The sequence below is a fragment of the Coptis chinensis genome, chromosome 6, assembly GCF_015680905.1.
Source record: "Coptis chinensis isolate HL-2020 chromosome 6, ASM1568090v1, whole genome shotgun sequence".
Classification (NCBI taxonomy): domain Eukaryota; kingdom Viridiplantae; phylum Streptophyta; class Magnoliopsida; order Ranunculales; family Ranunculaceae; genus Coptis; species Coptis chinensis.
Window position 1 is genome coordinate 67684355 of NC_141461.1, and position 13878 is coordinate 67698232.

The following is a 13878-nucleotide window of genomic DNA, read 5'->3' on the forward strand; positions in this document are numbered from 1 at the left end:
AATCATATTAGTTGGAAAAATAAAATTCATCTTCATGGTAAGTGTGGATTTTGGAGGTGGATGGCAATGGGGCATGATGCGTAAACGGTCAAGGTCGGTAGGGATATAATAGGCATTTATTATTCTGGGCAGTCACCCTTAATTTGGGACTGTTTTTGTTTTATGAGTTTAATCTTTTAAAACAAAAATTATTCATCCTTAGTAATTCTAACTACAATTGGTAGTTCATTTGTTAATTGGGTCGCCATTGGTAAAATTGGTGGTGTCAATATGACAACCCAACAAATTCTAATAAACTTTTGGATAATGAAAGAAAAGTGCATAGGATATAGGATAAAATGAAAAGATCTAATGAGAATTCATCATCCATAATGAAATCATTACAATCTTCTAATCTATGTGATTAAAAAGACTTATTCAAAGAAAAAAAAAACTTATTTAGATTTGGAAAATGAATTTGAATAAGACTTTAAGTGAGGCTGACCACATGCTCAGTTTGCTTGTACGATATGAACTCTTTGGAAATTTGTTTGTTTGGAACACCAAAAACCACGCTCGTGGGGATAGCGTACAAACTGTAATGACTCCCGAAAAGAAAATATCAAAATTATTGTACGTCTACTTCAATTCTTTATTTATTTCCTTTGTTTCAAGTTTCAAATAATAATCCTCGTTTGACTTCTTGACAAAATAAATCTTAAACACTAACCATCTAATTTCTTCTAATAAGTTTGCAATCCAATTTGCATGCCCAACCCATTTATTTTACAGATCTACCTATCTAGAGATAAAGTTTCAAAATACAAATTTTGTGGTGGTGCAGATGTGTGACGGATATAATTATAGTCAAACTAGTCAAATGTGCAGTCAATGTTCCCTTTTGATTATAACGGAAAAATATTTTAGACATATATGTAGAAGAATAGCAAGAATCCTCTATAACCAAAGCTCGTTGCATTCGCTTTCCACAATTGTATTGTTGCATTTTTTTTTAATGAAAGATATTTGTTGCCTACAATCTCTCAGTTGCATTCTTATTTACTGTTTCTGCTTACTACGAACAATTGTGAATGATTGATGCACACCCAAAACAGACTTGCTTAGGACAACTATGCTCAAACTCCGCGCACTCATGCCTCTCGCTTGTTTAGTTGTCTGTGACAATTGGTATCATAGCCAATCTAACCTCCTATCAAATTGACATCCATGACAAAAGAAAAAAAATCGTTGCACAAAAGATTGCTCAAGATATCAGGAAATGATTCCTCAAACAATCTTTGATGCCTCAAACAAAGAGCACCTTGTGGCATTGGAGACACAAATGCCTACCCTGGCCAAACTCCCATATGGAATTAGCCGGTTAGAAAATCAAGTCTATAACATGATAGACGACCATGAAGTAACCTTTTGATTTAGACTTTTTAACGGAATCATTCACATGGGGATCAATTGTGTCCTTCTCAGTTATGGGGTGGTCGGAATGGTCAATAGTATCATTATTTGAAGTCTCTTTTTCTTTGGGTGACTCTATAGCATAGGAATCAACTATCTCTAATCGTTGGGTCGATACTATCTTCTAAACGTATAATACATTCTTGAAAAGAAAGATCGGAGTAAATAAAAAATTGTTTCTTCCTAAAGTGGTTCATTATTAGTAATTAGACCTATTTCCTTTGATAAAATGTTCAATGGTTTTGGGTCCTCTTGAGTGAGTCCTATTTTGCCTTTGTTCATGAGTTTATCCGAATCTACAACACCACAAGATGATGTCTCTATTTGGATTTTGATATTTGGAGTGGAACAATTAGTTGTTTGCATTTTGGTTCGATACTTTCAATATTTTCCTCTTGTACAATTTTGGTAGGACAACTAGCAGATTTTCTAAGGAAATAAGTTATTAGTTTTTTATTTTGAGTGTGGTCTACATTATCTTTAAGTGTTTGAGGGTTATTGGATTCATATTGATCGTCAATGTATATCCCCAGGTCTATAATATCAGAATCACTAAAATCGGAATTATCCTCAGTATCTAAGTTTATATCCAAATCGTCAACAACTTCTAAAGTATCCCCACCCGTGGTAGTGTCATCTACGATCGCACTGTGGGTCATATTATTTTGTGGATTGGGAGGATTTTGAACTAATTCATCCCGAAAAATTTGGGTGGGTAATTGGTGCTCACCTATGGTATTTATGGATCCCAGAGAATTTTTGACCCCGTAGACGTGGTCATTCCTAACCGGAATTGGGAGAGAATTTGCAGGTTCTTCCACATTCATAAAAAGTGAATTCATTTTAGATTGGAATTGCTGAAAATTTTGAATATGTTTTTCGATATTTTCAAGACGTATATTTTCAAGTTGCTCGATAAAACTCTTGTTTGGTTGATTGTCTATTTCACTCTAGGTACATTGACATATGGATTTATTATAGGGTGATATTGTGGCTCACTATACGACTTCTCATATGTAGGGTATTGAAATTGAGACTGTTGAACCATGCATATGTTCGTGACGAGGTCTATTAAAATTTTGACTTGGTGAGAAGTAAGGAGGGTTCCATTTTTCTTGATAGTTGTGATGGTAAGATATTTGAGTAGGTTCCCTATAAGTTTTATTTATATCCTCGACTGACAATTCTCCCTTAGTCCTAAGCCTATCCCTAGCTTGAGTGTATTCAAGATATAAATCAAATCTGGGCTCTATTTCCTGTTGGATAGATTGAATCCATGATTCTCCCATTGTAGACAGTACACGTATACTAGGCTATGTCAACCAAATACAACTAGACACCTAAATGCTTATGATTATATAAATAAACTACTAATATTGTCATATAGACTTAATATGCAATGTTAACTTTGATGTTATATGCAAATAATATATGGTTTATATGCAAAAGGATTTAAAATTTAAAATCGTAAACTAGACAAGCTGGAAAGATCTTACTTTTTCAGCAAGAAATAGTGCTCCAAAAAATTTTAAATTCTTAAAGTAGATTGTCGATGTCTCAAAGATTATACACACAAAATTTCAGCTTGATCGAAGTTATATAAACTTGCTTCCTTGCTTGTTGTTTCTGCAAAATAATTCCAGGACACTACTACGACAAACTTGAAATATATATGTTACTGGTTAAACAATAACAAAATTATGAAACTTTACATAATTTCTCCAACTTCTTAGAGATTTTACTGTAAAAATTTGGGATCAAATTGAATTTCCTAGGTCTGCTTTCACGATTGTTTTTTCATGCAACACAATTTTAAAAAACTGACATAACACACTAGAAACATTATACATGTTAGGTACTAAAAACAAGTCCAAATTTCATGAAAGTTTTACTGAATGTTCCTTATTTATCAGAGATTCACTATAAAAATTTCAGATTTTTATACTTTCTGAAAACTTGTCTGCACTGCAACCTTTCCTGCAATAGGATTCCAAAAAACTTACATTACACTCTACAAACACGATGTTAGTTTAGTAGGTAAAACATGTCAAACAATTACGAAAAAAATCCAGAAAACCTTTTATATCTTAAACTTTATTTCTGTAAAATTTCAAAAAATTTCAAAATTTTAAATTAAGATTTCTATTATGCTCTTTCTACTTGATTAACAAACTAATTTCATAAATTAAAATTAAAGACACGTGCTACAAAATATACAATTCTATAGTAAAGTATAATGATGCAATATTAATAACTATGTCAAACTAAGGTGACAATTACTGAATGCAATATATATTAATTCTTTTATTGAAAAGTAAAAACAGCTTAGTTGGGCAGTGACGTCATTTGAAAGACAATAAAAAAATGTACTAATTATAGATTGTCGTTGTCTTTTACCGATCTTTATAAAAACTTACTTAACCTAATGAATAAAAAATAGTATAAAGACAAGTAAGAGCATCAATCCACGTCTAAAGTGCTACTTTAACTCAATAGAAATATGAACACAAATTACATTAAGTAAAAGAAGATTTATATGATGCGGCTAAGTATAAATTTATAGGATATGAAATTGGTTATTAAACTATATACTAAATTATAATATTATTTACGTATGAGAGAAGATAAAAGTTGAAGAAGAATCTACCTAAATCTTAGAATTAGTCTAATATATCTACCTATCATGCCTAGTAAAATCACCAATATAAACTCACCATACTTACAAATTTTATACTCATAACCATGATGATAATATGTGGCTTTCAACGTGCTTTCTACCTTATTATCAAATACTTTTTCAATCTTTAATGATATCTTCTATCTAACCAAATTATGCTTCAAGTGACATTCAATATACACTACAACAAAATCACCTAAGAAAGACATGTACAGTGCGTCCTTTATCCTAAACAACCACGCACAAAAAGTGACGGATGGTGACCCATTTATAAGCATGTCTTAAATTTTAAACCACGCTTTGGTAAGCGTCTTTTGCCTTGGAAAATACAATAGCCGCTTTAAGAAAGAACCACTCCTAAGATAGCGTGGTTTTTTTCATAGACACTTATGGGGCGTGGTTTTTGGGTTTTAGTTTTTTTTTTTAAAAAAAAAGAAATTTGACCTGGACATTCAGGCTCAGCAGAGCTTTTTGATGAGGTCCAACTAACTAATTGTATATCAAAGTGTAGGCAAAATCTGTCACGAATCACCATTCCAAAAAATGATATGACCATCAGCTATTCCAGTATATGCAAATCAACAAACAACAAACTAATTGTATATCATTGTACATCATTGACTAATAACTATCAAGCTTTGTATATCCTTGTGTGAGTATAAGATGTCAAGCTAGAGTTGGGACAAACAACCAGAAAGTGCCTCAAAGTCCTGCAAGACATAAAAATATACACAAAAGTTAGACACAGTACAAAACACTCAAGGAATAGTTTAGGCAGGTAGTACTACAGCTGCAGATTGTATGGGTAGAGGTGTTTTCTACGAAAAAGCTACTTAGTCTCTTCCCATTTAAATCAAGAGTTAAGACGCAAACAAAGCTACTCAAACCCCTAGTCCAAATAGTCAAACACCATATAAAGACCTCCAATCACATATTATTGCCACAAAATCAGACAAAGCAGACCGAACAAATCGATATGAGGCTTATGACTGATTTTAAACTAGGAAGTACACCTACTAATTGCATTTTATTAAAGAACCTAAAAGCTTCAACCCCCTTCCCAATGAAGTCTCTTTTAGAAATAGAAATTAGCAAACCCGAGGTGATGATGTAGAAAATAACAAAAGAAAACAATGAACATAATCACTGCGTTCCGAGAGGAATCACTCAAATCTCAACAAGAGAAACCACTCAACTCTCATTCATTGAATATTCACCTTAAGTTCTTAACATTATATACATATTGAAAATCCAATGATCCACAAGTGATGATTTAGTACACCCACCTACATTACCAGGTTATTCACATGGTTATGGGTTCTAAATCACATAAGGATAAACCTTTTTGGGGCTTAGACCTATACCTCAATTCCTCACAAAGTTGGTAGTAATCATACAACCACAGAGTCATACTATAACTCAATGCAATAACAAAGCATTTTAGTGGTGCCTCTTCCTTTATTAAACAAGCTAATTGTAAATGGACAGCTGGACAGAAATCGTAATCATTGTTGAGAGTTAAATGTCTTTACTCACTAACAATAACAAAGCTTCATTTCCTTTACTAGAAGAAAGTGTGCTCTACTACTCTGTTGGTTTATAGTGTGTGTACACTTTTTAGACTTGTTTGCAGGCTTCAAACAGTTGTGACAAAAAAGAAAGGCTGAAAAAAGTATAAGTTTAAAAGAAATCACTAAAACATCACTTAAAACAGGACTCTGAAAAAAGTATAAGTGTCGAATATCAACAAGTACTGAACATGTTAAAAGAATAGAAACCCTATTTATAATTAAGCACAACGGGGCGGTGCCAGGAAAGGACCTTGACAAGCAAGTAATGGTTAAGATATTTTATGTGCACCCATCTCAGATGGGTGTGAAAAACCGCACCCAAAAAGTTGCCGAAAAACACGTTCACAGGGCAATCCTCAAAAATAGTAACCAGCTTAAAAGATCAGCAAGAGAGACAGAAAGCTAAAGCCAATGGAGAGAAGTTTAACGTTCACTACTACTTCACCACCTTCAAGAACCCCTGCATGTTTTTTCTCTCATGGTGAATTTACCAAATTTAAACTCACTCAAACAACTCTAAAAAAGAGAACCATCCCCATCTCCATTAAATGTTCCAGAAAGACTATTTCCAACTCTGCTCCTGAATGGATGCCCAGACCTGAAGAACTGGATGCAAATAACATGCTTCTTCATCAGAGGATTGTGTTTTTGGGTTCTTAGGTTCATTTCTTTACACCCCTTAAGTGTTTTTATTGGTTTATAGATTGAATTAAGACGTGGGTATTGTCAGGAATTGATTATTAGCTATATTTTCAGCTTTAATTTGTCCAAAAAGTAACTTGGTTATTATGGTTTTATTTCAAAATTGAGTTTAGGCCTAAAGTTTGGATTTTGGAACTGGGGTTTATCTGAAAAGTGTTTAATAATATATAGAAATTTTGTTTTGGGCATTCTAATAATATCTGAAAAGGCTTTAAACAGTTGTGACAAAAAAGAAAGGCTGAAAAAAGTATAAGTTTAAAAGAAATAACTAAAACATCACTAAAACAGGACTCTAAAACAGGACTCTGAAAAAAGTATAAGCGTCGAATATCAACAAGTACTGAACATGTTGAAAGAACAGAAACCCAAGTCATAGAACTATACCTATCATCTAATGATCCCCTCATTACCTTAAAAAGTTTCAAAACCCTCAACCATATATAGCAGGACACCCAACAAGAATTGAGAAAACTTAAAATTCATACCTAAACAAAACGAGTAAAGATTGCTGGCCATTTCACTGTTATGGGCAGTTGAAGCTCTCCAAATGTCCTTTTGGACTCATACAGTCGCTCACTACGATCAAGGATGAGAGATACTTGGACATTGTACATCTCCATTGAGGAATCAACATCCGGATCATAAAAAATGTTTCCCTTCGTCGCTCTTCCCTTAGCAATCAGTTCTCTATGCATGTTGAACATTTCACACAGTTGCATACCTCGTGAAGGTTGTGTATTTGTTGGTTCCCTTACCTACAAAACAAATAAAACATTAACAAAGAAAAGCAAATTAAGCAGTTAAGCATAAATTTATTGCAAAAAGCAGCTCAAGCATTTCAAGAGATATAATTAGATTACATTAGATGTTGCTGCATTAGCAGTAACACTCTTTTGTGAATTTGTTTGTTGGTCTTTCATTTCCACCAAGATTTGGGTGAGATTGATCATATGTTTCTCTAGACTCATAACCCGCTCTTCAACCATAGTGCGTTGTTAGTACTCTTGGTGAAGCTTCTCTTTGGCAGGAGCTGATGATACAAGAGAAGTTTTCGTGATACCAACACTCATACCACACACCCGACCATATTTATCGATACCAAACACTTGCGCAACCGGATCATTATCCAAGTCTAAGTCAACGCTAGACGGATCAACTTCAATTATAGCATTAATTCTAGCCTATTACAATGACACAAAGAACAAAACGAATTATTTGTACATGCACACAAAAGCAAAACATATAATAGTCATAACTAGTTCCAATTTAATATTTAAATAGCTCACCATCCTCTCGGGAGCAATGAAAGAATCATCTTTGCGTGTATGGATAGCTATGTAAGAATCTGTTCTGGTGAACTTAGCACCAGGATTCCTCTTTTTCTAAAAAAACAAATAATAGAAGAAAAGATATAAGAACCAACTTACTGTTTTCTGATTTCTCATACATTAAGATGCAAAATAACATACCAACTCATGGATTGTTATTGCTGATCCTCTTTCTCACTGATGTATGCAAAGACTTTCTTTGCTTGTCTTGATTTCTTGTCAATCAACCGCATTCGCTTCCTGAAAGGTTTCGATTCATTGTCTACAAATCTCTCCCACTCGTCCCGCTTTTACTCCTTTAGGACGGTTCCTTTTCCTTTCGTCATTATTTTTGTATTTGTCATAGTGTTTAACTCTAAGGCGATGCTTGTACTCCCCGAAAGACTTACCAACCTTCTTGAGTTGACATTTCATATATGTATTGGAAACATGGTACTCTTTTCAGTATAAGAATGAAGTCGATCAATGTTAATCTTATATACTTACAAATAAATAAAAATTCATTTTGATGTATTTTCAACACTAACCTTGATACTCTTCCAAATTGCATTCTTAGTTTGATCAAGAACGTTTGTGAAACTTTCATAGAAAATTGGACAATGAGTTTTCTTAATTCCACCAACCAAGTGTCTTGAAATAGCTACTTGAATTATCTCCAACTGGTTGTCTATCGTCAAAATTCAATAAATTTCTTTCCTATATTCAACAAAAACTAAGTCAATGAACCATAAAATAAAATGAACTACACCAAAAAAAACTCAAATGCATAAATGGAGAATAAATGGGACAGATACACTTCTGTAAGTTTCAACACAAACTTAAGTACATAAATGTAAGAAAAAGTAGTAAGCAAATTTAAGGTCCACATTAAGACACCCAAAGTGACCCTGACAGAATCAGCAGAAAGGTTAACCCCAAAATCAAATGTGAGAGTTCCAGATAACCAAAAATGCACTTAACCTTCCGAAATATAATATGTTAGACATACACAATACTGGTTACTTTTGAGTCCATGGGGTCCAAATGCTAAGCTACTAATGCTGACAATATACAGTACAATAATACCCTGGAAAGTTCATAGTTCTTCAGAGCACAAAAAATTTCAGTCGAAATTTATGATCAATAGAAGGGTACGTAACATGAGAGAAAAATTAACTCGAGGTAAAAAGATTGAAAACAATCAATATCCTTATAGCCCTTTACAAAGTTGCCGAATCATGCTATTATAGTTTCACATGATATCACAAATTTAAGAGTTCAAAATTTAAAGATCAATAAAATTAAACATAAAAAAGATGGAAAATACCATATTATCACAGGATTTGAGTGCCAAAGGATGGAGAGAACTAAATAATACATACTTACTAAAAAAAAAAAAAAAAAAAAAAAAAAAAAGATAAATGGACAAATAACAGTTGAGGCATGTATTAGACACTATTAGGTCTTATAGTATTGGCATATTTCAGTAGCCAAAACCAAAAATATTCAACGAGAGATTGAGTAATTTAGTCATTCACTTGTACTATATATAATCAATCATTGAAGATGGAGCATTGACAGTTGCACGAAGACATGACATAATAAAGTTTGATTTATCTCACTACCAAGTTGGGAACAGTACCAAGAGCCATTTATTGTTTAAAATAAAATGGAGGCTTAAAACAAAATGTAAAAACTCAAAGGAAATAAATGAACTACTGTACACCTAAACAAAGAAGTACAAAAGATAATAAATCAAAAGTGTATTACCATAAGGGTTTCCATCTTGTGGAGGGTTTCCATCATGTGGCTCAAAAACTTGGGACGCATTTGATGATGAACCTGAAATCAGGAACATGTATCAAAAAATCCATGCACTAACTTAATATATTAGCTTGTTTCTTACACTGTTTCTCAAAAGTCATTACCAGCAAGATTCTCAAAGAATCGTGATATAAACAAAGGGATTGACCCTTGATGACTCACCGTAGCACTTGATCCTGAAATTGAGCATAAGAACAAGGAAATGCATATTTAACACTTAATATAGTGTAGCAGGTAAACTGTTCAAAACAAAATATTTTTTAACCTGGATCAACACCAACAGCTCTTGAATCAACAAAACATACTCCTCCATTTGTATCTCTAGTTAACGCAGCATGTATGGAATCTTTTTCTTTCTTAATCCTTTTCTTCCCTTGTTTTGAGCTCTTGAAAATAATACAAACTATTAGAAATTGACATTTTCAATGAAATTTATATACCTTTAGACTTTAGTAATGACATTACCTTCGCCATTGTAGGCATAACATCATGCATCACAACTTTTCCCTTTTTGGCCTTTTTAAACAAATCATTAGTACACAAAAAATGCAATGAAAGTTATACACCTTAGTCATGAAATTACCTCAACCCTCGAAGTATTTGTAGGCTTATCATCATGCATCACAGCTTTTCGCTTCTTGGCCTTTTTAAACAAATCATTAGTACACAAAAAATGCAATGAAAATTATACACCTTAGTCACGAAATTAATTACCTTAACCCTCGAAGTATTTGTAGGCTTATCATCATGCATCACAACCTTTCCCTTCTTGGCCTTTTTTAACTTTTTTCTTAAGCTCTTTATAGAACACAAACCATTAGAAAATAGCATATTCAATGAAACTTACACACCTTTAATCACTAAGATATACCTCTGCGTTCTCCTGGTCTGCCATATCCTAAAAAAAGCAAACAGATTATTGGCTCAAATATCGTACAATGGAGAAACAAAGTCTAAAATGTCTTTATGACTATACTAGACAAAGTAATGCTAGACAAAGTGACACAACATCTTATAAATCATGCATAAAAAGTGTACAATAACAAGTGCTCAAGTGTCCAAAGCAAAATATCAATCATTGGCTAACATAAAAAAAATTCAAAAACATCCATAAAGAAAAAACATGTACTAATTTGACTGATTATAGGTTACAAATGCATATATTTCTCCAGCTTTTTACAATGTCATTGGACTAGGTTTGTAACGCCCGTATTTTTAAATACATATTTATTTATTAATTAATTAATTTAATTATTTATTTTCAAAATTCGTCGGATTGGACTCGGGATACGTGGGCCTAGTTTTTGGGTCCGAGTCTGTGTTGGGCTTGGGTTTCGGACCCAAATATATAAACACATTGTTCTGGAAAATAGGGTTCAGAGAAAAATAAAATAATGAAAATGGAGGCAGAGAGAGAAGCTGGATTTCTGGAGGGTGGAGCGCGATGGCTCGGACTACGAGGGATTCGTGGAGCTTTGGGATTAAGGTGAGTAGTTAGTCTTCTACCCTCACCACGTAAAACAGATTTCTGATCTCATGTTTTCATTCCATTTTACTGTCCATTTTTCTTCGCCATGTATCGTATTATTAAACTGGCTAAATATTAAGCCTATTGTTTTGGTTATCTTTGAAACTGTCGAACTGGGAACTGTGGTTTTGGTTGAGCTGTTCAAGCTCTGAAGAAACATTTCTGGCGGCACCAAGAAATTTCCGACACAATATTATATAAACTGTTGGTGGTAGTAAGGGGATGAAGGTTGGGTTGGTGTCGGGCTGTCGAAGCTTCGACAGGCGTTAATGGCGCCGGTGGAGAGTCGTGAGAAAAACTCGGTTAGGCTGTTTTTGGGTTAGAATCGGGGGTGGCTAGTGATGGTGAGTGGAAGGTGGCTGTCGATTTGTTTGGTGGTGGTTGTGTGGTCGGACGAGGAGGTTTCATGGGAAGCTTGGAGAAGCCATGAATGGCGGCTTGCCCAAACACCCCAGTAAAACAGTTTGGTATCAGAGCATTTGGTTAGCTTAGACTTAGGTGAGTCTAGGTGATTCTCGGATCGTAGTTTATGGGTAGTGTTTAGGAAGTATTATTTTCAAAACTATTTCCACTAGTTGTTTTATTTTTACAAAGAAAATGAAAGAGATATAGAAATAAAGAGAGTCAATATTTTTTCTTGATTTGTTTGTACGTGGAATGTGTATATTTATATTAATTACTCTTGTGGAGTGCATATGAAATGCTTTTATTTTTCCTTATCATATGAGGAGTGGTTATATGTATAATATGTTAATTATTGACGGATTTGATCAAAATGATGTGTGCTGCTATAGTGTGGTTTTGTTGTTGGTGATCATTTTCACGTGGAGTATGGATTAAGTATGACGACCGTACCTGTTTGTGAACTTTGTATTTGGGTGTTATGTGATTGTTCAAGAAGCAAGGAGATATTTTATCTATATTAAATGAGTTGTATTATCTGGTGGCTTTGTGACGTACTGAGTAAGGAATTAATTGCCTCGGTGTTGGAGGAACTATCTTCCCTCACTTGTACACTTTAATGGATGAATAATATTTTGAAGTATAAGAGATTAATTTGTTAGATGTGATTAATTATAAATAGAAAAAAATATATAATAATAATAAAATATACGTGTATTCTTTTTGAGATGTGTATACTTGCGTATACACGTGTTTTCCTTTTGAGATGTGTATACCTGTGTATACACGTTTATATATTATTGTATATAGGTGAACTATTACCGTGCGTATATGATTGATTAATATCGTTAAATTAGTTTCACATGATTTTTGCATATTCGAGTATTTATTCTTAATTGTTTTGTTTCAGTCTATATGATTTTGATAGATGAATATGAAAATTATTTTTTGATACGTGCTATATTTGATCCAGTTGCAAGCATGAATTAGGATTTCAAGAGTTGTTTTAAATTTAATATTTATGAGAGCATGACTAAAGTAAATATAAAGTTTTATTATAGTATCAATGACATGAGTAATTTTTATTTTTAGGTGTATCAGGACACTAATTTTCTTTTATGCATGATAATGAAAACTCCATAATGTTTTATACTGGGCGGAACTTACTCCATATTATTGATTAATTAAGTAGAATATTTTTTTCGTAGAGTTTGCTACGTGTCAAGAAACTGCATGCTAAAAAAGATATGATATATTTATCTTGCGTTTAAGTGACAATAATAATTTGGTTTAATATAGACAGCTAAACTGTAATAGGTTTTGTAATGGCATGAGGACATATATTCTGAAATTAATTAAAATAATTAATACCAGTGTTATCTTGTTTAAGTTTAATCAACGTGCATTCTTGTGTATGTTCTAAGTTAATAACCAACGTATTGGTTCGTATAGCTTTACTTTCGAATCTCGGGACGAGATCCTTTTGAGATGTGTATAGCTGTTACGCCCGTATTTTTAAATACATATTTATTTATTAATTAATTAATTTAATTATTTATTTTCAAAATTTGTCGGATTGGACTCGGGATACGTGGGCCTAGTTTTTGGGCCCGAGTCTGTGTTGGGCTTGGGTTTCGGACCCAAATATATAAACACATTGTTCTAGAAAATAGGGTTCAGAGAAAAATAAAATAATGAAAATGGAGGCAGATAGAGAAGCTGGATTTCTGGAGGGTGGAGCGCAACGGCTCGGACTCGGAGAAGTTCGTAGGAGATGTTCATACAGGTGAGTAGCTATTTTGCTATTTCACCGAATTTATGGTTTTTTGTGTATTGATACTGTTCATTATCCGTGGTATTGGAATTCGGGTCATCTGTTTGATTAAACTTTATTGAATTTCGGATTTTGAATTTAACTGTCGAAACTGTGTTAAATTGGGTAAACTGTTAAGCTTTGGAGAGCAAAGCTTCGAGGAGCGTCAATGGCAGCGTCGCATGCCCGAGATAATGGCATCGTCCTGTCTTTGGGGTTGTTTGAACCCTTTATGTTTTGGATGTGTATCGAAGTTGATGTCGTCTTTGTCGAAGCTTCGGCTGCACGCGTTAATGGCGTCGGCGATGTGGTGAACCCGGAGGTTTTGAGTGGTTTTGAGTGGGTGTTGATTTCACTCCAAAAGTTTGGTGGTGGTGGGGGATCGGAACCCAACCATTTGGGTACTTGTTGGAAGCCTTGCGAAGTCGGTGAGGGGGCGCGAGCCCCACACCTCCTCTCCGAAAAAAACGTTATTACCGATCTCGAGGGATTTTATTTTTGGTTTTATTTTCGTGTTTGATCCGCTATGTTGTTTTGTGGGTTGTTGATGTATGTTTGAACGTTAGAATTTGGATGAAATTTGTTGATAGCTTGGAGGAGCC